Genomic DNA, 22,811 nt, shown 5'->3' on the forward strand with positions numbered 1-22,811 from the left:
ACGCTGCTTTATAAATAAGCTATAATTCCCCCATCCAGACAGTACAAAAATACTGAATTCTAGAATATTCCTTAAGAATCTTTCCAATTCATTCAAACTTAAGGTAGCAAATACATATTTTATTAATGCATCCATAGGAACATTAATTTTTATTCCACTTTTCTGAGGTGAGATATGGATTGATTCGTGGATTGACCAGTGAGTTTAAGAAGTTCAGGAAGTGCTGTTATTCTAACATGATAATTATTTAATGTCACCAAACCAATGAACTGTAGCCTATGCTTCACTGAACAAAATGCTTATAGTCTAATTTAGATTGATAAAGTGCCCACTTCCAGAAGTCACACCTTTGCCAGAAGAATTATTGTTTTCTAATTCATAAAATTAAGAGAGTTATCTTACCCCCTATGAGAAAGGGGTTAGAAGAGCCATAGAGGGACACATTGCAAATGACATCTATTGCAGACCATGGAGTCCAAGCCCTCCATCATTGCATTGCTAAACACAAAAGTTAAGAACATTGTATATCTGCCCTGGCTGTGCAGCAAATTATCAAAGTATATGGAAAAACATGACTGGATTTAGAGGAGTGGAAAATCGTTTGCTGATCTTAAATGAGGGCATCAGCAAGAAGGAAATGACCCCATTTAGCAGAAAATAGAGAATTACAGGGGATATTCCAGGTGTTACAGTTCAATGGTTTTATGTTTCCCATTATCTGCCATCCCCTTGCCACTTTTATCTGGAAAGGACTTTCAGATACTTCTAGAACAACAATCATAAAGCAATCTTCATATTTCATCTTACTATCATATAAAATTATTATGTTTGGATACATTGGGAGTTGTGCTTAAGCTTTAGTGGTTTGTATTACAGTGTGAAGATACTTGAAATTTTAGCCATCTTCCCAAATAAGCACATGGAGTTGTTTTTGTTTAGAGGTGACATTGAAGATTGTGTAATTTGACTTTGTCATGTTCCAGATAAGAACACTGAGGCCTCCAGAGGTGAAGTGATGGCTACCATGACGCAGCTAGTTCCTGGAAGACTTGTTGGAGGAACCAGGTTTCCAGGGTCCCAGTCCAATATCCTTTTTCTACAAGATCACATTGAAAGTGGCTGCAGAAAAGCTGTTTTTTATGAATTGCATATAAATTCACACCGAGCAAGCACATTTCATTTGAACTCATATTTTTTCTTTCCTTCTTTTTTTTGAGGAAGATTAGCCCCGAGCTAACGTCCGCTGCCAATCCTCCACCTTTTCCCAAGGAAGACTGGCCCTGAGCTAACATTGTGCCCATCTTCCTCTACTTTATATGTGAGATGGCTGCCACAGCATGGCTTAATAAGCGGCATGTATGTCCACATCCGGGATTAGAACCAGCAAATCCCGGGCCATCGAAGCAGAACGTGTGAACTTAACTGCTGTGCCACCAGGCTGGTCCCTAAAATATGTTTTAAACAAATATTCATATTACCTGAAAACCACTTGTTAATGAGCTTATGGAATGAATATGAGACTTAATTGATGAATTATTATAGAATCTATAAGAAAGAGGAACTGAAAACAAGAAGACACAGGATCCTCTGGGCAGTAATAAATTATAAGTAACAAAATCAACAAATACGAGGACTTACTTCTTGTGTTGTATAAAACTATTAAATGAACCAGATGTGAAAGACTAGATAACGTACATCAGTTTAGGACACTAACATACCCTCCGTTCGGATCACTTATCAAAGAGCATAGCTCTTCTACCAGCATCCCACACACTTTATTTTTGGTGAGACTTCCTGGAGGGGGTAGGGATGAAGAGGAAAAGGCACACGGGACTGCCTTCCTCTAGCCTGCTCCGCAGTGTGGCCACAGGCTTCTCTGTCTGTGAAATTTTGAAAAATTCACACTGTTTCTGTAACACCACATGAACTTTTAGGGGAAGTGGAAGTGCTACAAGGTCATGGTTGGAGGTGTCACCCACCCCCCTGGGCAGAACAGACATCTACTGCAGAGAAGTCCAAACATTGGGGATATAACAAGAGATCACAATAGTCCAGTCCACTGCAAGAAATTTAGTTACAGACAACTTCATGAATTAAATTTGCACTGATATTATGGCTACTCTGCAATTTCCATTCCTCCTTATTGATAAGAACAGGCATGGTTGCATGTAGTATGCAGCTAAGTATGTTACAGCTAGATCATGAGCATGAAGTCAGGATTTTACATGTTGAAACCTCTTTTGCTTAAGCAGACTTTATCTTTTCACTAAATGCCTTCGAAGCAGCCATCCAGGTTATTTATACATTGAGAGCAGCACCCTGTTGGCTCCTGCTCCATATTCACACAGTCAGCCATTCACAAGTTAGGAGCACATCCAGGTAAATCAGATAATATATTTAAAACTCTAGATTAAGCTTTAAGGTGGTCACTAACAGGATTAAATGTAGTAATTAGAAAATTTTTATTTTATGGTACTTATTTTGTCATCAGCAGTAAAATATTTGATACCTATTTATTGGGGTAAAGTGTTATATTTCAAGAAAGTTAAAAAATATGATACTCTAGCAGATACTCAATATAAATATTTATTGAATCCATTTGGTCTCCCATACTCTGAAGAAATTACTAATCTAGAGCAAAAATGATGGAAAAATACTGAACACATATTTATTGGATGTAATACATAAAGACATAAAGAGAATGTTGAGTAGATTTTAACACACAAATAAGGACACGTTATCAGATTGAATGAAACAGGAACAGAAATTTAAATTAAATCTTGCTCCACTCACTTTCTCTCAGCACTCAAAATAAGTACAGAGACACAAAAAAATACGAAAACTCATGACAAAAATGAACAGTGGGACTCATCACTGTATCACACTCATTTCAGGAAGATATCTGTGAACTCCAGGCCAAGAAACCCAACTGTTTGTTTTCCTCTTTTATGCGATTACTAGAGTAAACTCCAAGAATCAGAGAATTGGAACTTCTGTAAGAGTCTTGTTCTTTGTTTCAAAAGTGCAAGGTTTGCACAACTCTGAAATCTTAGTGTCCATCCTTCTACCGGGTGGTGGTTGCCGTTTCAAAGAACAGAACACTAGGAGAACTCCAGCTGCCTCATTCTTGAATTAGTTTAGTACCTCTTCTTCCATATCCATCTGAACATCTAGAATTAGAGTGACCATGCTTCCCGGTTTGCCTGGGATAATCCTAGTACATGCTGGTGTCCCTGTCATGGTTATTAACAGAGCCCCGTTTCACTCTCAGATTCTCTTTTGTTGGAGAATAACTTGTATGTTCACCATATCTACAATATATATGCTCTAGGTGCATAATACAGCTGGTGATATGGGGAAATGGCAGTTGCTTGCAGAATCAGGAAGGAAATGCCAACGTTTTAAACTAAAGTAAACACAGTTAATGCAGGAATTGCCCTTGTGATTGTTGAGTATTATCACTGTTTATGTACTTCCTCTGTTCTGAGTATCAGGCCAAAAGATGATCAGAGTTGAAGAAGATTGCATAGTAATCTAATAGGTTATAGTAGTTGCATGCCAACTAGACACCACTAATTGGTTCAGAAACCATGCACATCTTTTCCCTTTTGGGTTGGATATAAGGGATATTCATCTAATATTCATGCTGAAAGAAAGTGGAATGAAGGACAATCTGAGTACCCTGTTGGAAAGCACGGCTGTTGGATAAAATTTCCTCATTCACAGATGAGTGAACAAAACACAAATATAGGTGGAGACTTGTTATGCATAGCAACTCATCTATATGACAATTTCTTGGTAATATACTCAGACACGAGGAAGATGGCCTCAGTGAAATGGGAGAAGAATAATCAATAGGGTTATATGAAAAATCAAAAGCATAATGAAAATAAAATGTATGAAATAAGAAAGAAATGTAAGGAAATTCTAAAAAGCAGCTGAACAACTGAAATCTGAATTGGAGGTAATCCAGAGCATCTTGATTCTAGAAACCAAAATAAAGGGATTAGAGGAAAAATTGAAATCTCCCAAGAGGGTAGAGATAATATGACAACTGGATTAAAATAGAGGGAAAGCGGATGAGAGATATGGTGGATAGGGGCTGGGGCAAAACCTCAGGAGCATGTGAGGGAGAATCAAGTGTAATTGGGACTGTGATTATTAAAAATAAATTGTGAAATGAAAACTTACTTTATATGAAGACTGAATGTCCTCACCACCTTGTAGACAACATTAAGGAACCCTGAGGGGCTGGTCCCGCGGCCAAGTGGTTAAGTTCACATGCTCCGCTTCAGTGGCCCAGGGTTTTGCTGGTTCAGATCCTGGGCGTGGACATGGCATGGCTCATCAGGCCATGCTGAGGTGGCTGGCATCCCACATGCCACAACTAGAAGGACCCACAACTGAAATATACAACTGGGTGGGTTTGGGGAGAAAAAGCAGAAAACAAAAAAAAGGAGGAAGATTGGCAACAGTTGTTAGCTCAGGTGCCAATCTTTTAAAAAAAAGTAAAGGAACCCTTAATTAGGCAGATGCTAAAAAATGTTTAATATTTTAAGAATATATTTTAAAATCCTAGAAGCATCCGAGTAGGTAATTTTCCAAAGAGGCAGGATTATGACCTCTAATCAGTAGTAATTGCATGAGGACATGGGAGTAATAACAGCTGTAAGGCAGAGAAGATGTTTTGTATCCACTAAAGTTGTTCCTCTGTAAGAGCTTGGAAAACATTACTTTCTACCTACTGGGGCATGTACCAAACAACCAAGAAGGAGATAAATATTAAAGGTTTAAGGTTGAAGTCTCTGTGTTATAAAAAGATGACATTGTCTGTCATCCTTACCAAAGCCCACTCCTCTAACATTATTAGAAAAACAAACCAAAAAAACCTGCAGAATTCATCAGAAGGCTAGGTTTGGATGCTCTTTGCTAATAGTACCATCTTCAGTAAATCACTTAACCTCTCTGACTTTGGTTTATCCATTTATAAATAGAATAATTACAATATCTGCTTCACAGCTTTGTTGTGAGCATAAAAGGAGATAATTAATATGGAAGTGATCTTATAACACTTTTGTTATACAAATGTAAGGAATTACTATTAATCACTTAGGGGCTTGCAAATTCTTTAGGAGGAACAACAGTCATTTTCACATTCCTTTCTGGAAATGACCCTAGTCCTGGTACATTGACACTTGTCCCTCACCAAATTCTTTATCTACTTGTTCCTTATACAGAACTTGCTTATTCATGATGTTTTCTATTTATAGATCAAACTTCCTTTCTCTCAATGGCTCCATTTCTTACTAATAATCAGTATTTCCTTTTAACTGATTATCTGAATTTTTCAGTCACATTACTTATTTCATTTTTAATTATATTTTAGAATGGAGTGGACTCCTCTGTTTATAGGGTATCTCCATGTACTGTTTTTTTCTTCTGGAAAAATGCTGCTCAAAAGAATTGGAAAATGCTTATGATATAGTAAAAAAGGAAACGATACAAATTAAGTACACAGTTGAGATGGAATCTTTTAATACAATGCAGAAAGAAGTAAAGAAACATGGTAACACGATGATAGTAGTTATCCCTGGATGGTAAGATTCTTTTCTTCCTTCTTTTTCTTGTTTCCTTCTATTTATCTCATAAATTACATAATCATAGAAAATGCCTATTAAGAATATAATAAAGGAGGGCAGAGTTCTTGCGAGCTAAGTCAGAGAATGCAGCAAAGAGAAAGGGAGGCAAAGTAGGATGATTATAGAAAGGGATGTGATGAGTAAGATTACCAGGTAATGCTAGTGATGAGGATGCAGGTGCTGACACAGAAAATAAAAGTAAAGCTCTTTGATGAAAAATTTTTAGATGGAAGCTGCCATTCTCCAGCCTGCTGTCTGAATTATGAAGCTATGGGAAGAAAGAGATGATGAAAGAGTCACAGTCAAAGCGATGGGAGGAGAGGATCATTTTGGCAGCTGCAGATCTGCAGTAGATTAGAGGAGGACAGTGTTTAAAGCAGGCCGGCCAGGGAGGAGTCGTGCAGTGGTCAAGATGAGAGACGGCCATATCCCCGACCTACTTAAATAGCTGTAAGAAATGTTTCTAAGAAGGCAAAGTTGACTCACTCAGAATAAATTGGCAAGATGAGAATAAATCACATGCTTCCACCAAAGAGCCACTGGAAGGGAAATTAATAAAAAGCTACCTTTGTATAGGGGAAGATGACATTATTTTCAAACAACTTGAGTACTGTGAATATACCAGTAAGTGGACATACAGCAGTTAAATGAAATGAGTCAGGGTAAGTCTTACATAAATAAAGAAGAAAGCACCACAACCCTAGTTGGTAAAACCCATATTATGAGTAGTTAGTATATGATATCAAAAAACATAGTTGGGAGCACTGCCTGCCTAACAGTCCCTTTTACATATAGAACAGATGTTCCTGCTTCCAGATCTCAGGCCGTTGCTCTCCATTCAATCTGTCAGCAGGACATTACAATTACACAGTCAGCTCTGTGATAGAAATCATAGGGAATTAGAAGTACTCATCCCTTTGAGGAACTCATACTCTTGTGAGGGAGCTCTAACAAATACATTTCAATAACGTCCAAGGATATGTATTGTAGGTTCCTTGTAATAATGAAAAATCAGAAATAACCCAAAGAACCATTATCTGAGATATCGGTAAATAAAATCTGGTTCATTCATATAATAGTACGCTATATTGCTGTTAAAATGAACATATGTAAATGTGTTAATATTAATAAATCTCATAAGATACCATAAGTGAGAAAAAAGTAAATACCAAAGTATAGGAATAGTTTACGATATAATAAATAATGTACTATATACATTATACATAGTGTGTATATACAGAGTATATAAATGTTAATAGTGTATTATTTTTGCTTTTATGGCAAAAGTAAAAAGAACAAAAACGTGAATTGGAAAGTTAAAATGGAGACACAGAGAGAAGGAAGGGGAACGCGAGGGGTGAGGAAGTGAGAGAGGAGAGGAGGAAAGAAAACACGCAATGAATTACTGGGAAAATACAGGGAAGAGTTTCAGGGAGGGAGGGAACCAGCGAAGGCTTGTGGTAAACGGGGACTGAGACAGGCCCTTAAGGATGGGACGACATGAAATGGACAAAGGGGAAGTGGAGGAACAGCATGAGAAACTGCTCAAATTTGTGAAATTAGTGCTCATTACAGTAAGTAGTGAGTACTTAAGCAACACATTGGGAGTTGTGGCAAAAGAAGTAACATTGGAGAAGACAGGTTAATGCCCAATGGTGAAGGCCTCGAGGAGGAAAGTGCTATCACCATTAACAAGTTTCTTTAACTCATTTGTCATTAACTTCCTATCTTCTTTACTAAATGGGGGTTTCCTGCTGCACTATAACGTACTGCTTCTACCACCTACTGCTTGTTCCTGCTTCACTTACCCGCATCAAGGACTTCCGGACTTCCGGTGCTATTTTAAATTACGCCCTACTTCTTTGAACAATCTTCTCAACTCAAATCAAGAAGTCTTCCTCTTTTCATTTAGTAATTCTTCAAAACTCAGCCTATCCGTTCATAACTATCTTAAGTAAACTGGGGAGAATGGATGCTGACGGGCACCAGTACCACCCAGATCCCACGTCTGGTGGGTGGCACTCATTCCTCAGCAGCTGAGAGACTCTCAGCGGAGCCATTTTCCCAGAATTGTCTTCAAAGAAAGCCAAGTCACCAATGTCACACTCCCCCAAGAGCATGTGGTACCGCATGAAGGACAACGTTTAAAAGTCATTCCAGCTCCATAGTCCTGGTGGGGTCAGCTGAGACCTTTGCTGTGCCTGCATTACAACTTTAACTTCTGAGCAATCCTGCTTTCTTTACATGCAAATCTCTATCTCAGAGTCTCTTCCTGTGGAACCTCACCTAGGAAAATATGCCAATTTTCTTGATCCTGTCTATCTGATTATATTACTTTGTAATTTTTATTACATTGCTTTTACTTAATATTTAATTTACTTAATAAGTAACCATTCTCAGATTCTTCTCTGGCTGTGTAAAATAGCTTACTGAGCATGTTCATTGTTTGACTTATGTTTAGATGTCCATCACAAAGGCGTTAAAGATTGCCAGCTCTTTGAGGGGAGAATCTGTAAGTAGTATAAGCCCAATCTGTATGGAAGACAACGTAATGGTGCTACCAAATAGAGCACAATGAGACGATCTTTTTTCAGATTAATGAACACATTATCCTGTTACTGTTAATGTCCTTCTCTGTAGGTTTTTATTCTACATTAACAGCTTCTATTCATAGGATTAACTGCTTTTACTTTGGTTGTTTCCTTACTAATACAAAGAAGATAATTACATATATATTTTTTCCTTTAAAGCAGCTACTAATTATTTTTAAAAACAGGTAACACAAATCTGTTTGAGAGCTTCTAAAAAAGAGATTTCCTTCTCTATTTATGTCCCAAACAGAAGAACACAGAAAGTCCAATCAATGATAATACTTGGCGGCTCAGCAAGGCAGAGTTTGGGGAGGTGCATGTGGTAGTGGAGTGTGTTTGCCAAACGTTTCTTAGGTGATGCTGCTGTCCGCTTCCTCTCCTGCCTTGTGGAGAGTCCAGCTAAAGCAAATGGACAAAGGCAGCAGCAATAACAATATAAAATACTGCCAGCAGGACTTGTGCATGATATAAATCAATTTTCTATTTGTTATGAAGGAGCAAGTCTGTGTGGTATAAGTAAGAGATGATGAGATAAAAATCACGTTAATTTTTAAAGGGTATAAACCCTTTTACAGTTTTGTTTTTTGAACTATGTGAATATATTATTATTTCTTAAATTTTTCTTAGAAATCTGGATTTAATCACTATTAATTGTCTTCCAAAGGAATATATAGAAAACAGAAAATAATAAAATATGCTGAGAAAATTGGTTTTAATATAATTTCTCTTAATGTATTATTTTTAAAATATTTCCAAACAACTATAAAAGGATCAAAATAACTGTATCATGAACCACAAAACTTATCAGCTGCTTCATGTAGACTCTGGAAAGAACAGCCCGTGTGCTCGTGCTGATGATGCTGCAGCACAGCTCCAAACGACACTGACTGCTGAGTGCCTCATGCTCTTTTGTCGTGAGTTATGCAGAAGATCCACACTAGAGCTATGCTGAGGTGCTAAGGTTCACGTCAGAGAGTTGTTTGTGACTCACGCAGAAGTAGTGGACAAATGCCGTATTTTTTCCTTTACATATAAGTTCAACATTTTGAGTAGAATAAGTGCCATCAATACCCAAATGGATAAACTGAAAAGCAACTGCTCCGATAAAATGATTTTCTTAAAAAAAAAAAGAAAGAAATATCCATCTTTCAAGGACACAGCTGGGAAAAATTTCAGAATAACTTGCTGTGCAAGTTATGCCTGCAAATCTCATTAACAGTAATGGAATTTTGAACGTAACAACTAGCACATTGATTTGAACATTTTCCCAACATGTACATTTTATTTTTAGAAAATCCTTTCTTTCAGAGTAGTGAGAGTTCAGAAAACTCTGCACTTCTCGCAAGTCTGACATTATATATGGATATTTCTTTTATCAAAATGAAATTACAAAAACACTCAAATGAAAGACCACGAAAGGTCTTTCTAATATTTTATAGAACGGTAAAACACTAACAAAAGAAGTCCTGGAGTCTCCTCATAAATTTACCTACTATTTTTTAAGTCTATGTATTTAGCACATGCTTTCATTTATCACAATAAATCTTTTATTCTCATAGAAAATATTTATAATAGAATTTAGAGAAAGTTCATGGAAAAAGAGTGTATACTTCTGTTGTTGAAAAACTAGCAAATAAACATCAAAATAGACAGAGGACATGACTTAATGTTCCCAAGGTCCTAAGTGTGGTAGAGACTGCGAATCATGTCCCAGTAACTGTTGTCTTCCCCAGTTTTATCTGGCACGTGACTCCCCAAATAAAGACGATATTCCAGATGCTCTTGAAGCTAGGTATTGAAGCTAGGTATAGCCGTGTAACTAAGTTATGGCCAAGGGAATAAAAGCAGAAGTGTTACGTGGCAACTTATGAATAAACAGATTATAAACCCCTTCTCTTTCCTACTGATCCCTTCCTACATACCACACTTAAAAGATACTGCCCTCTACCGACGGGGAGCAGAACCTCCAGCTCGGGGAACCGAAGATGTCTCTTAGGCATAAGGATTATTTTAAGCTGATTACTTTTTGACAATAGCAGACACAGGGGAAGCTCTGAAAACTGAATAGAAGTTACCCTTTTGTAAAAGCCATTTACATTTATAAGAGAAATCTCCATTTATAAGGGTGTCTCCTACTCTGTACCAGGAAGAGAAGGAAGACTCTAAATCTCTTGAAACTCTATAAATGAGAAAAAGCAACAACTTAAATCTGCATAACAACCTCACCCTTGTTTACTGTCACCTCCCATATCCGCCATCCCCTCACAACATGCCCCTTTGTCTTTAGCTCGAGATGATAATTAAGGCGGTGGCAGCGGCCATTTCCAAGCGTTACTCAATTTTCCTGGGTCCCTACAAGTTACCAAACTTGTCTTTGTTTTTCTCCCGTTAATCTGTCTTTTTATTACAGCGGTGTCTCAGCTAAGAACCTGGAAGGGTACAGGGAAAATTATTTTTCCTCCCCCAGAGTACAATGAAGGTATTGAGAGCAGGCAAATTCTAGAGAACAGTGTTTTTCATGCCCAGGTAAGAGCAATCTTGATTGCTTATAAAACAGCATAAATTACTTCATTATATTATGTGGTATTGTGTCATATTTATAGTGTATTTCATCATAAGTGAACGTATTTTAATTCTGTGTTAACTTTTCTTTCCCTGCTTGAATTTTGAATGGACATGTTTGGGGACAATTAGGACAATGCAGAAGAAAGCCAGGCAGGAATGAACAACTCTGACAGAGGAATTCAGTGTCCTTTATATTCAGGTAAAGATGTCTAACAATAACGAAAAGGAAGATCAAAGTCTGAGCATTTATTGTCTATTGACATAATTTTAAAAAAATGAAGTCAGCTTTGGTATGAGTTGAGACTCAAATAGTAAATGAGAATCTGAACACTGAATGAGAATCTGTCCCAAATAATAGCCTGAGCTACATACGCAATGGTGTTCTTTATTCCTATTATCAAAGTGGAGTTTATTAGGTCTGAGTAGTATACCTTATTTGAATAATTTATTTTAGGTTTTGTGTCTCACTCCCACTCTACTTTTTCATTTCTTTCTTTCTTTCTTTCTTTTTTTGGTGAGGAAGATTGGTCCTGAGCTAACATCTCTTGCCAATCTTCCTCTTTTTCGCTTGAGGAAGATGGTTGCTGAGCTGACTTCTGTGCCACTCTTCTTTTATTTTGCATATGGGATGCCACCACAGCATGGCTTGATGAGCAGTATGTAGGTCCACACCCTGGATCCAAACCTGTGGACCCTGGGCCACCAAAGTGGAGCACATGCACTTAACCACTATGCTACCGGGCCGCGATCCCCACTCCACCTTTTCTGATGCTCAGGACCATGCATTAAAGATAATATTTAGGGGCTGGCCTGGTGGTGCAGTGGTTAAGTGCACCCTCTGCTTTAGTGGCCCGGGGTTCACCAGTTCAGATCTGGGGTGTGGACACGGCACCGCTTGGCATGCCATGCTGTGGCAGGCATTCCACATATAAAGCAGAGGAAAACGGGCACAGATGTTAGCTCAGGGCCAGTCTTCCTCAGCAAAAAGAGGAGGATTGGCAGCAAATGTTAACTCAGGGCTAGTCTTCCTCAAAAAAACAATATTAATAATATTTATATTTTTTCTCTCCTTTTGGCAAAATAAAAAAACATGTGGGCAAGTTTTTCAACAGTCAGCAAGAACATTGAGACTTTTAGTACACAAAAAAATGAGGAATTAATGTGAGATTGACAAGTTCAAATGAAGTTGGCAATACAGATGGTCCTCGACTTAATGAACGTTTGACTTATGATTTTTTGACTTTATGATGGTGCAAAACTGATATGCATTTAGTGGAAACCATACTTCAAAGTTTGAATTTTGGTCTTTTCCCTGGCTAGTGATACGTGGTATTATGCTCTCGGGATGCTGGGCAGCAGCGAGCCACAGCTCTCAATCAGCCACGCCATCATGAGGGTAAACAATAGATACAACCATTCTGTTCTCACTTTCAGTACAATATTCAATAAATTACATGAGATATTTGACACTTTACTGTGAAACAGGCTTCACGTCTGATGATTTGGTAAACTGTAGGCTAACGTAAGTGTTCTGAGCATATGTAAGTTGGGCAAGGCCAAGCTGTGATGTTTGGTGGGTTAGGTGTATTAAATGCATTTTTGACTTATGATATTTTCAACTTAGATCGGTTTATAAGTCATAAGTCATAAGTCAAGGAATATCTGTATAATAGTCAAAGAGATTAATCCCGGGTGAGATTACTTCTCCATTGAAAATCTTAGTTGTATTCAGTAGTATTTGTTTTTAAATTTAATGGATTGCATTCTTAAACCTCTGTTTCAAATAAAACCAAACTAAACATTGAATCATCAGAAACATGCACAGATGAGACATTCTGCTGGAAATGGAATACAGTGTGTAATAAATTTGCCTCTGTTTTAGAGAGAAACATAATATTTAAAAGTATCTTAAAGTCGAGATAATGGTGAAAATATTTCTCTGCAAGGCATTTTTGATGACCATGATGAAGATCTAGATGTTTTCTGGACAAACATGGTTTAGATGGGGGTAAAATGCTAGTCATGTTTCTTTTTGAGTTTATAATTACCATCGACAAATATTTTTTGCGTCCCCTCTGTGCATGGCAGTATGGTCATAATGATCTGCACACTGACCGCCATCTAGATGTCCAATGCTAAATTAAGTTTCTCTGATTTATTTTCATTGCTTTATTTGTGCCCTGGCTCATCTGTTCTTACAAGCTGCTCTGTTGTGCTCCTACCAGCAAATTATGTGACAGTACCAACCTGGTGCTAATTTACTGAACTCTGTGCTACCAACAAAACACTTCTCAGTTTATATATATCCTTGCCCATTATTGTTTTTCTACCCGCTTTTGTCTCTAACTGAGCCCTGCCAAGCCAATAATATATCCGGAGTAATTAAAAAACAAATAAAGCAACTCAACTTTACACTTTTCCATCTGTTAGTCTGTGGTCGTTTACATCCTTTCCACACCCTGGTGAAATCTATAAAACCTCCACTTGGTTACTAAATCCGGTTGGCCTAAGATAAAACAATCCTCTAAAGTACCACCTAGAAAATCTTTTCAAACATAAATTTGAATACGTCCCTTACTAATTAAAGATTTTTCAATGAATCATAAGGATTAAATTGAAAATCCTCCTGTAGTTTTTGAATCATCTCTCACTCCACTCTCCAGCCTCATTTTCCATTACTCCATTCTCCGTACCCTACACTTTTTCTGTATCTTACATTTTCAACTTTAGGGAATAACCCTATCAATAGTTCTTAAGATCATAGAGTTAAAGAGTTGGAAATAAAACAGCAATCCATTTTCGATCACAGAGGACTATTCAATATTGTTTAATTTGGATCAAAATAAGAGAAGAGTAAAAAATTAGTAACATAATCCTAATATTTATGCTGAGATAATTTGAAGGAAAACCAATTACTTGATATCAGTCTGATAAATACTTTTTATATTTAGTATGGTGTCTCTATATCTGAAAAATAAATGTAAAACATATAATGTCAAGATCAAGAATATTAAGCAATTGCCACAAGATCTTCTTTTACAAATATCATTCTTGGCTTAAATACAATATGAAGTAGAATGATTGTGACCAATGTAGTTGAATTACCTAATTATATGTCTATTCAATATGTAATGTCTTCAATCATTATCTAGCATCTATTATAACAGTCTTGTCATTTAGAAATTACCTATGGTTTCTTATTGGCAAACCATAATGAGTGTAACAACATACTTTTCCATTTCCCACTTATTAAACAAATTTCATTGAAATCTATTTTTAAAGGAAAAAAACTCAGTAATTTAAAGCCATTAAATGTATGTCATTTCAAAATAAGAAATTGAGGTACCTGTGGAAAGATTCATCTTTCTGACTTTTTAGAGATTTATCAGATTTTATCAAAATTAATCAACTTCTTCAAAAATCCTTAAAAAAAACCTTATGAACAAGAAACACCACATGCTGAGTTGAAACAGAATTCTCAGTTTGTTCAATTATTGTGATAAATTAACAGCTCCTTTTAAGGGTTGAGGGAAATTAATTTTCTAATTTTAAAGCAAAGTTCAAAATCACAACACTAACTTCATCTTGAAGTTGGAGTGAGTGGATACTTAGTATCATAAGTTTATTTCTGCAAACACGTTTAAAAATTTCAAGATACAGGAAGACTGTTAGAGGCAATAAAACATACTTTTTGTGGCTTTTAATAAAAATAACTATAAGAGAGATTTGCTGAAATATTTATTCTCATTAATATTTAATGATTAACTCAAAGACTTCAGGCTTTGTTCTGTTTCTATAATTGCCTCAAGTTCTGCATTGTGCTCAGTGCCTTGTTATTACCTTTTCTTCTTCATTAAAAATGATGCTTCAGGGAAATACCTCGGAAAGGCTTGCAGTAGACCTTTAGTACTTTCTGTTCTGCCTAGCATCTGTTACTTTCAGGAACTGACTTTCTTCCAACGAGGTGAGTCGAGGGTGCCAACAGCCAATCATTTGGTTCTTCTCCTTCTTCGTAAAGGGGAACACAAGACTCACACCAGCATCTCCGAGTAGCCAATCCCTCTGAAATTGTGATTGGTCTAGAACAGACACATGACTCAAACTGGTCATCGTCTGCTTTCGAGGATTATCATAAACACATATACACACAGAAAGTCTTTTTCTAATTCTGACATTGGGAGAATCAATGGTCATGTAGAGAAAGAAGATCTGGAACTATTAGAATCCATCACTGCCCACTGTGGCCAAAGATCACCTAAGAATAAAGCAAAGTTAGAAGAAAGCGAAGCCAAGGTGGATGAGAAAGAGACATAATGGTGATGTTATTTGAACCCTTGCATCTAATCATGTCTAAAGCCAACTTCACCTTGGACTTTCTAGATATCTAAACCAATAAATCCCTTTTTATACTGTGGTATAATAAAAAAATATATTTGGTCTTTGTCCCAGGCTACCAACACAAGAACTTCAAAAACCCTTTGAATTTCCTGCATGATATGCATGTCTTTAGTCTTCATAATAAGCCCCTTTTAACTTGCTTGAGTTTATGCTAACAGGGTAACTTATGGTGGGCCCTTAGATAGTTGCAAGGAAGGTGCTGACCAAATGACTAGAGGGTTTGAAATTTCATTCACCCCACAACTTCCAGGGAGGAGAGGAGAGCATGAGATGGAGTTCAGTCACGTGGCTATGATTTAATCAATCTTGCCTAAGTAATGAAGTCACAATAATACCTCTTCAACAAAGGTTCAGGGAGCTTCCATGTTGTTGAATACATCAGTGTACTGGGAGGGTGGCACCGCAGAAGACAACAGGGAAACTCTGGGCCCACCTGCTCTCCACCTTTTATGCATCTCTTTCATTTAGCTGTTCTTGAGTTGTAACTTTTATAATAAAACTGCAGTCTTAAGTATAGTACTTTTCTGAGTTCTGTGACTCATTCTAGGAAATTTTGTAACCTGACATGGGGTCTTGGGAGCCCCCAAGTTTATAGTCAGCCAGGCAGAAGTGTGGGTAACCTGGGGAAACCTGAGACTTCCAGATGGCATCTGAAGTGGGGACAGTCTTGTGGGACTGTGCCATATCTTGGGGGTCTGTGCGAAATCCAGATAGTTAGTGTCAGAATTGAATTAAACTGTAGGACCTAGTTGGTGTTAGAGAATTTGTAATGAAAATGACACACATGGTTGAGGTGTTAGAGTGGGCTTTCTGTCACACAGAACTAAAAAAAGGTGAGTCTGGATTATTCATAATTCACTGTTAATTTAAATCCAAGTGTTTTACCTCCTAAGGGTATTTCTATTTCATCTTTCTATAAGCCAAGATCCCTTTTGAACTACATACTATTTAAAAGACATTAATGCTCTGTAGTGATATTTTTTTAAATTTTGTTGAACTGTTAGTTTCTCTTTTTAAAAACGTTTAGAAAGGCATGATAATATTAATGTTCATTTTATGGAGAAAAATGTGTTGTCACACATTTTGTGTCAGTAATGTGTTGTTGTTTTGCATTCTCACAAAAGTTGTTTGGGGTGACAAAGATTCTCTCCTTGACCAACCTCTACGTCTGCACTGCTTTTGGACTTCTGTGTTATTCTCTTCATCGCCCAATTTTAGCACAAATCCTGCTAAGTCTGTTTAGTCAGAATCTCTCATCCTCCATAGCTGAAGACCTAATCAGGATACTCATCCTCCTGCATCCCACAGGTGATGTCTGCTCATCCAGGCCAGCCTTTGGCCAGAATCCCCACCAGAATCCCTTCTTACCTCTGATAATTCCTCTTAGTAATTTTCTTTTCACTCACCTCCACCCTGCTCCTTGGCTATAAATTCCCACTTGCCAGTGTGGTAATTGGGGATGAGTTCAGTGTCTCTTCCCCACTGAAAGACTCCATTGCAGTGGTCAGTATACCTGTCACCGTGTCCCCCCTTGAACAAAGTCAGCTTTACTGTCTTCAGCAAGTGTCATGAGTAATTTTTGTCTTTAGCAGGGGAACTTGATTTGCATTATTTAGTGATCAAGTGGAATAAATGCTCAGAATGGAAAATCCAATGAAGTGCAAACCCACGGTTGCTTGATTTATATGGATAATGATCTTGTGAAAAACATAAGAAAAATGTATAAAAGGTATCACGGAGGATAAGTCAAAGACGATTCAATTAACCTTGTAGGACTGCAGTGACTCTCATGTGAGATGGTGACTGACAAAGCCCTGGTCTGGAAGTGCTGCACGCATGCATGCCTCATGATTTTCACTGCCCTGACCACACACTTTGTACTCATCCCTTCTAGTTTCTGCTTTCTCTGCTCAGATCGTTACTTACTAGCGCAGCACCTCTGCTGGTGTGGCAGAGAGCAACACTTAGGCAGGTAGTCTGGAAAGAGACTGACTTTTTATATCACTCCACACAGATTGTGTGGTGTATGTGTGCGTGTGTGTCCCTGTTAATCCATTGGCTGTTATGAAAGGAAAAAATGCCACTCATTAGAATTAGAAAAAATGCCACTCATTAGAATTAGAAAAAATGTCTCTCATTAGAATTATGCGGAATTTCAGTGGTCCTGCTTTTTCCCTGTTTCTCCTTCCAATCACAGTTTTTTCTGTTTCTTTTGTACTCTCCTCTTTCCCAAAATTGTTTTCTCATAATTATTCTGTCTTGCATTTCCTCCCCCTTCCTCCTTCCTCCTTTTGTCTCCTCCAACATCCCTTTATAATGTGCTTTCTTGCTTGCCTCACCAAAGCCAAGACTGTTTTACAACTTTTCTGATAATGCTACAGGATTTGAAAAGTTTTTGATGTGTTTGAATATTGTATATACACTATACATCTGTTGTATGTAGCACAGCTCCTACTATCCCTGGGAGCATAGTTGTTTTTTTTTTTTTTTTTAAAATTCTGTCATATTACAAGTAAAAACAATATTATCAATCATAGGAAGCTGACCTGCCTACATTTGCAGCTGCGTGACAGAAATAAAATCTCTGGGCATATCTTTTATTTGTACTTACCCAGGCACCATGGGCAATCCTGAAAAGTCTACTATGCATCTTTTCCAGTTGATTTGTTTTTCAGCCTCTGTTTCAGGTATTCTTTTCCTTTACCCACTTTAGTTGGCCAGTGTTATCCAGATTATTATTTACATTCAATGATGGAATGATTAAATTCTTTCTGAAAATTATTTTTATGACCTCAATTCTATATTTGCATGATGAAACTCTTTATTTACTTGCAGAATAAAATTCCAGGGCTCTTTTCCCTTCCGCAGGTGGGGCAACCTGGCTCTTAGTATTTGGAGTTGGGCAGTGAGACTGGAGATCGGCTCTGCGAGACAGGCGGCCTAACAACTGACGTTCTTCTCCCCAGGTAACTCTTGACCTTCCTTCCTCCTGGGTGACAATTCAAAAGTTTAACCCTTTAGTATAGCAGGAATCCAAATCCCACGTGTCGATGGGTTTTGGAAAAGCCGAACTTATTTGTTATATCACACACACGCGCATGCGCACACACGTGTGTGTGTGTATATATGTGCACATGTGTAAAATAAGAAGAGAGAGGGGAGGAGAGGGATTGAAGTCTTCCCTGTGATAAGTTCTATTTGCCTGTCTAAATGCACGCCCCACACTCTGCCGTGCTCCTCCAGCTTCTGCCTGGGCAGGCTGACCTCCACGATAGGCTTTCTTGCTCTGGCTTTAGCTTCAGTTCAACAAAGGCAGAACCCTCGCAGGACATCAGAGGACCGGAGGAGAGAGAGGTCAGAGTCTCACTTCCTGTAGGGGCCACCAAGCTGTCCAGGTCTCACCTCTGAAGGAAGACCTCTCTATACTGCTCCTCCTTTCTTATCTTGGAAGTCGTTACCTCTTCTTGCATCTTCAAGCTGAAGGTTGGTGATAACTTCCCCATTACCAATATCAGATACGGCACTGTGCCTTGTGACTTCCCTACACCCTGCCCACTCCTTTGTTAATAGTTTCTTTGTTAAATTCTCTTCAAGTTATCTTAAGTTGAGTGTTTCTTGCTGGGAACCTGATGGATTCATTCCATCTAAAAATTGTGACTGAGAAAAGTGACTGTAGATATTAGTCCTTATAAAGATTGTACACATTTACCGAAATGACCTCATTTAGTCCTAGTTCTGAATATGTATAAAAGCCGCCTGACACAGTCTATACATACAGAACAATAAAAGCAGACAGAATTTAAGATGGACTTACTCAAAAACATATGCCTTGATAATGCAAGAGTTGACTGTCAAGTTTTTAAAAGATCCTTTAAGAAATATATTAAGTGTTACCTTATGCAGATTTTGAATAGCAAATGGATACTTTAGGCTTGCATGAAAATGTCCAGTGCCTGCCTCAAATCAAAAAGTGCTGCCATATCTAAGACAACTTAAATAGAAGTGAAGATGTGCTATGGGAAAATCATGTTAAATGACTCAAGCAGCTTTGGTGATGGAAGACTTTGATGACAAAGTTATATGTGAGAACTTTGAATAAAACTTCCACGAAATATGTGAATAGAAATAAAGTACCATTTCTCAACTAATGGATTTTATAAGATACACTAATTTAAATGTCTATTATTAAATTGATCAATAAATATTGTAAGATGACATCTAACCATGCCAAGAATATCTTTAAGAGTTTGTTTAAAATCAAGAAAAATATTTTCCGTTGGAAAAATGAAGCTCAATTTACAACTGGTTCACTTTATGATAAGACATATGCATTTCTTTTCCTCCCCAAACATACTTGCTCAGTGAGTTTGAGACTCACTGACTAGGGCTAGGGTTAACATTAGGGCTAGAGATTAGGTTAGCGTTAAAGTTAGGGGTTAGGGTTGGTGGTTAGGTTTAGTGTGATGGCTAGATGCCCTTCCATGACCACTGCCACTGCCCCTTTCTCGTTTCAGCTCTGGGCTTTCTCCTTAGCTGACTGACTCCCCATGCTTTAGCAACTCCAACTTTAACCTACATTCTTTCCTTCCTGTTCTCAAGACTCCTGGTTAATTACTTTTTAAAAAGATCTATTGCATTTATTTTAGTTAATATTGAATTCCTCTGTCTCTGAATTCCAAATCTATATCTAATTTTGTAATGAGTCTTCTGAGGAAGAGAATTATAAGTGTTTACTTTTCATGAATCAAGTTCTTACTAAGCTTATTAAATTATAAGATGTGGTAAGTAGTTTCACATTTGAAGTTATGTTTGTGCCCCCATGGATAAGCACAGTGGAGCATGGTGGTACCTAGCTTAATAAATGAGTTGATAAAATGAATTTCAAATTTTTTCTCTCAGTGTCAGAGCTACATCAGAAGTCCAAAATTCCAATGATCTCGCACCATAGCATTTGATATTTTTTCAATCTTAAAATAGCTTTATAAAACTTTAAAATAGGTTTAATAAAATTGGTTTATTAAACTATAAAACTGTCCAACTAAAGAATTTGAATCGTCTTACCACTGGAAAAGGAAATAATGAAAATGCTTTTCTCATCTTATTTTCCATATGCATTACAAGTATATTTAAGGAACATAAAAATTGAATATTAGATATACTTGCCACAATGCCTAATGCTGTAACTCAAGTATTCTTCAGTGAAGCACAGAATATTTCAAATATGGCAAGAAATCAAGAGGAAGATTGTTTGTGTGTTCAGTTGTGCAAGCTCTAACAATTTAGATTTGTCCTCAAGTTTCCAAATGCAAGATTAAAGACAGAAGATAAATAGAAAATTTTGGAAAGGTTGGGGATGACCTCAGAAAATTAAGTAGCAGAGAAGACACCACTCACATTTCAGAAAATGCTAACTGGGCGTCAAAATAAACTCATTCAAGATGAAAACCCATCCCAAATGATGTGGAGTTGGCAAGAAAATTACTAGACATTTTCAGCAAAATGAAAATGTATGATCAAGGTTGAACTTTTGATATTAAATGGAAACAGAATAGAAAAAGTGTCTTAAGATAGTTCAACAAACTTCTCAGAGCTTACGATGCATATCTAATGGAGAATGACAAGAGTAAGGCAGGGGACAAGTCCTATCACCTTAATGGAACAGGTTTGCCCTTTACTCCTGACCATTAGTAAAGAGAAAACACAACAGTTTATACTACTAAAACAAAAGAAACTAATGCCGTAAACAAAGCAAACAAACAATAGCAACAACAGTAAAAAATTGATATTAAATGTATCTCTAATCCTTCTAATAAGCAAACAAAAAAAAATAATTTAAGTAGAAGTATTAGAATTGAAATGGAAAACAAGAATGGTAGAATCAGCTAGTGACATTTAATCTACTTCAATCCCCAGTGGATTCCTGAACATCTGCATATGAAAATGTTCTGGGCTTAGTTACAGTAGTTTTGCTCCCACATATGTCTTCTCCCCTGTGCGGAGGCACACAACAGAAATACACAAAACACGTTTATCCTTTTACTTACTGCATGGACTTTCCTGCTAGCATTTTTTCTATGTAATGCACCACAAATGTTCTAAGATACAGATATATCCTAAATTGTATCTTTTTTAGAACAGGTAACACTCTCCTTTTAGACTGGCAATTTATAACAAAATTGATCTGCACTTCATTAAAGCATTTAATAATGTGGAGATAAGTAGGAAAAAAATAGCTTATACTAGGAAAGTGGAGATATCAGAAAAATAATTATCATGCAAATTATTTTCATAACAATGAAGCCCCTACAATTCTATTTCTTCTAGGATTGTAACAAAGATGAAATGGGATAATGAGTGAACAGTCTCTGCACTTCGTAAGTGCTCAGTAACTGTTCGCTGTTACCATTTTCAGTATTGTTATTGTTGGTCTCATTTACAGCACATCTTGGGCTGCCTTCATCCAGCTGCACTGCTTCAATATTTTCGTAATTCATTTATTCAGAAGACATACAGTGAACACCTATGGATTACCAAGCACCGTATTAGGGACTATAAAGTTCTTACAGTTTATGACAGTAAGGGGACAGATAAGTAAAGACAACGAAGGGTGGTAATGCCATGAGTGAGGCAAGTACAGCGCCCCATGCAAGCCTATAAAGAAAAGCCCCCCAGATGGGGTGGGAGGAGGGCAGCTGTGGAAAGGGTGAGTCCAGGCAAGGAAGGCTTGTCAGATGAAGCGAAGCTGAGCCGCATGCGGTATGACTCACACAATCTCTCTCCCCTGGTCCTCTCCATCCCATGTGCATCTAGAGCCCTCATATTATTAGACTCAGATAAGTGAGCATTCAGCTAGAGCAGATACAGTCGGAGTTCCTGCACAAACACAGATACCCATCAGAAACCTGGGTAGAGAAACAAATTGACTAGAAAGGAGAGACAAGGACAATTTAGGCTATTTTGTCTGCTTAAGTTTCTTTTGGCAGGGCTGCGTGCTTTTTTTTAATGGCTGTCTAGACATACATGAGATAAAGTTGATTATAAGAAGAATTTAAATGAGCTTTTTAGTGCTTTTATTTTAAAAGCTAACAATATTGAGACCTATGAGCAGTATGACAAGAGAAGGGCTTTGATGTGTAGAAAAGGAATGTTCCTGAAAAGTTTCATACAGAAAAAAATCTACATAAAGAGTCCTCTTTTTCCCATAATGGAGTCATGCTTCAACAGAAAAAGAAAAAGAAAGTTCTCAATTTATAAAACAATTTCATACACATGAATTTTTCAAAACACATTGAAAAGATATTTGATATTATAGCAAAATGTTAAAAAATAATAATATTCCCTTAATTCAGATGCCCTTATGTCTTAAGGGGGAAACTGATTTACGTCAGCTTTTTAATATGTCCATTGCTGTGCCTCTTGATATTGGGCCCACACTAGTTGCCCTTTACACAGAATGTCATCCCATAGCACATCATCTACTAGAAAACATTTCCTCAAAATAGCTAATATATAAGAAAAAACATGAAACTGATTATGCTAGCAATTTTGATGATCTCAAGACTGGTTAAATATTTGTGGAACTAACAAAGCCCAAAGTTTTCATAAATTGGAAAAGTTT

General features: G+C 37.2%; 1 protein-coding gene across 4 annotated transcripts in view; it reads right to left on the bottom strand.

The window, feature by feature from the left end:
- Positions 1-22,811, bottom strand: part of CADM2 (cell adhesion molecule 2) — a 1,002,810-nt gene that overhangs the window by 250,812 nt on the left and 729,187 nt on the right. The window lies entirely within an intron of this gene.

The sequence above is a fragment of the Equus asinus genome, chromosome 18, assembly GCF_041296235.1.
Source record: "Equus asinus isolate D_3611 breed Donkey chromosome 18, EquAss-T2T_v2, whole genome shotgun sequence".
Lineage (NCBI taxonomy): Eukaryota > Metazoa > Chordata > Mammalia > Perissodactyla > Equidae > Equus > Equus asinus.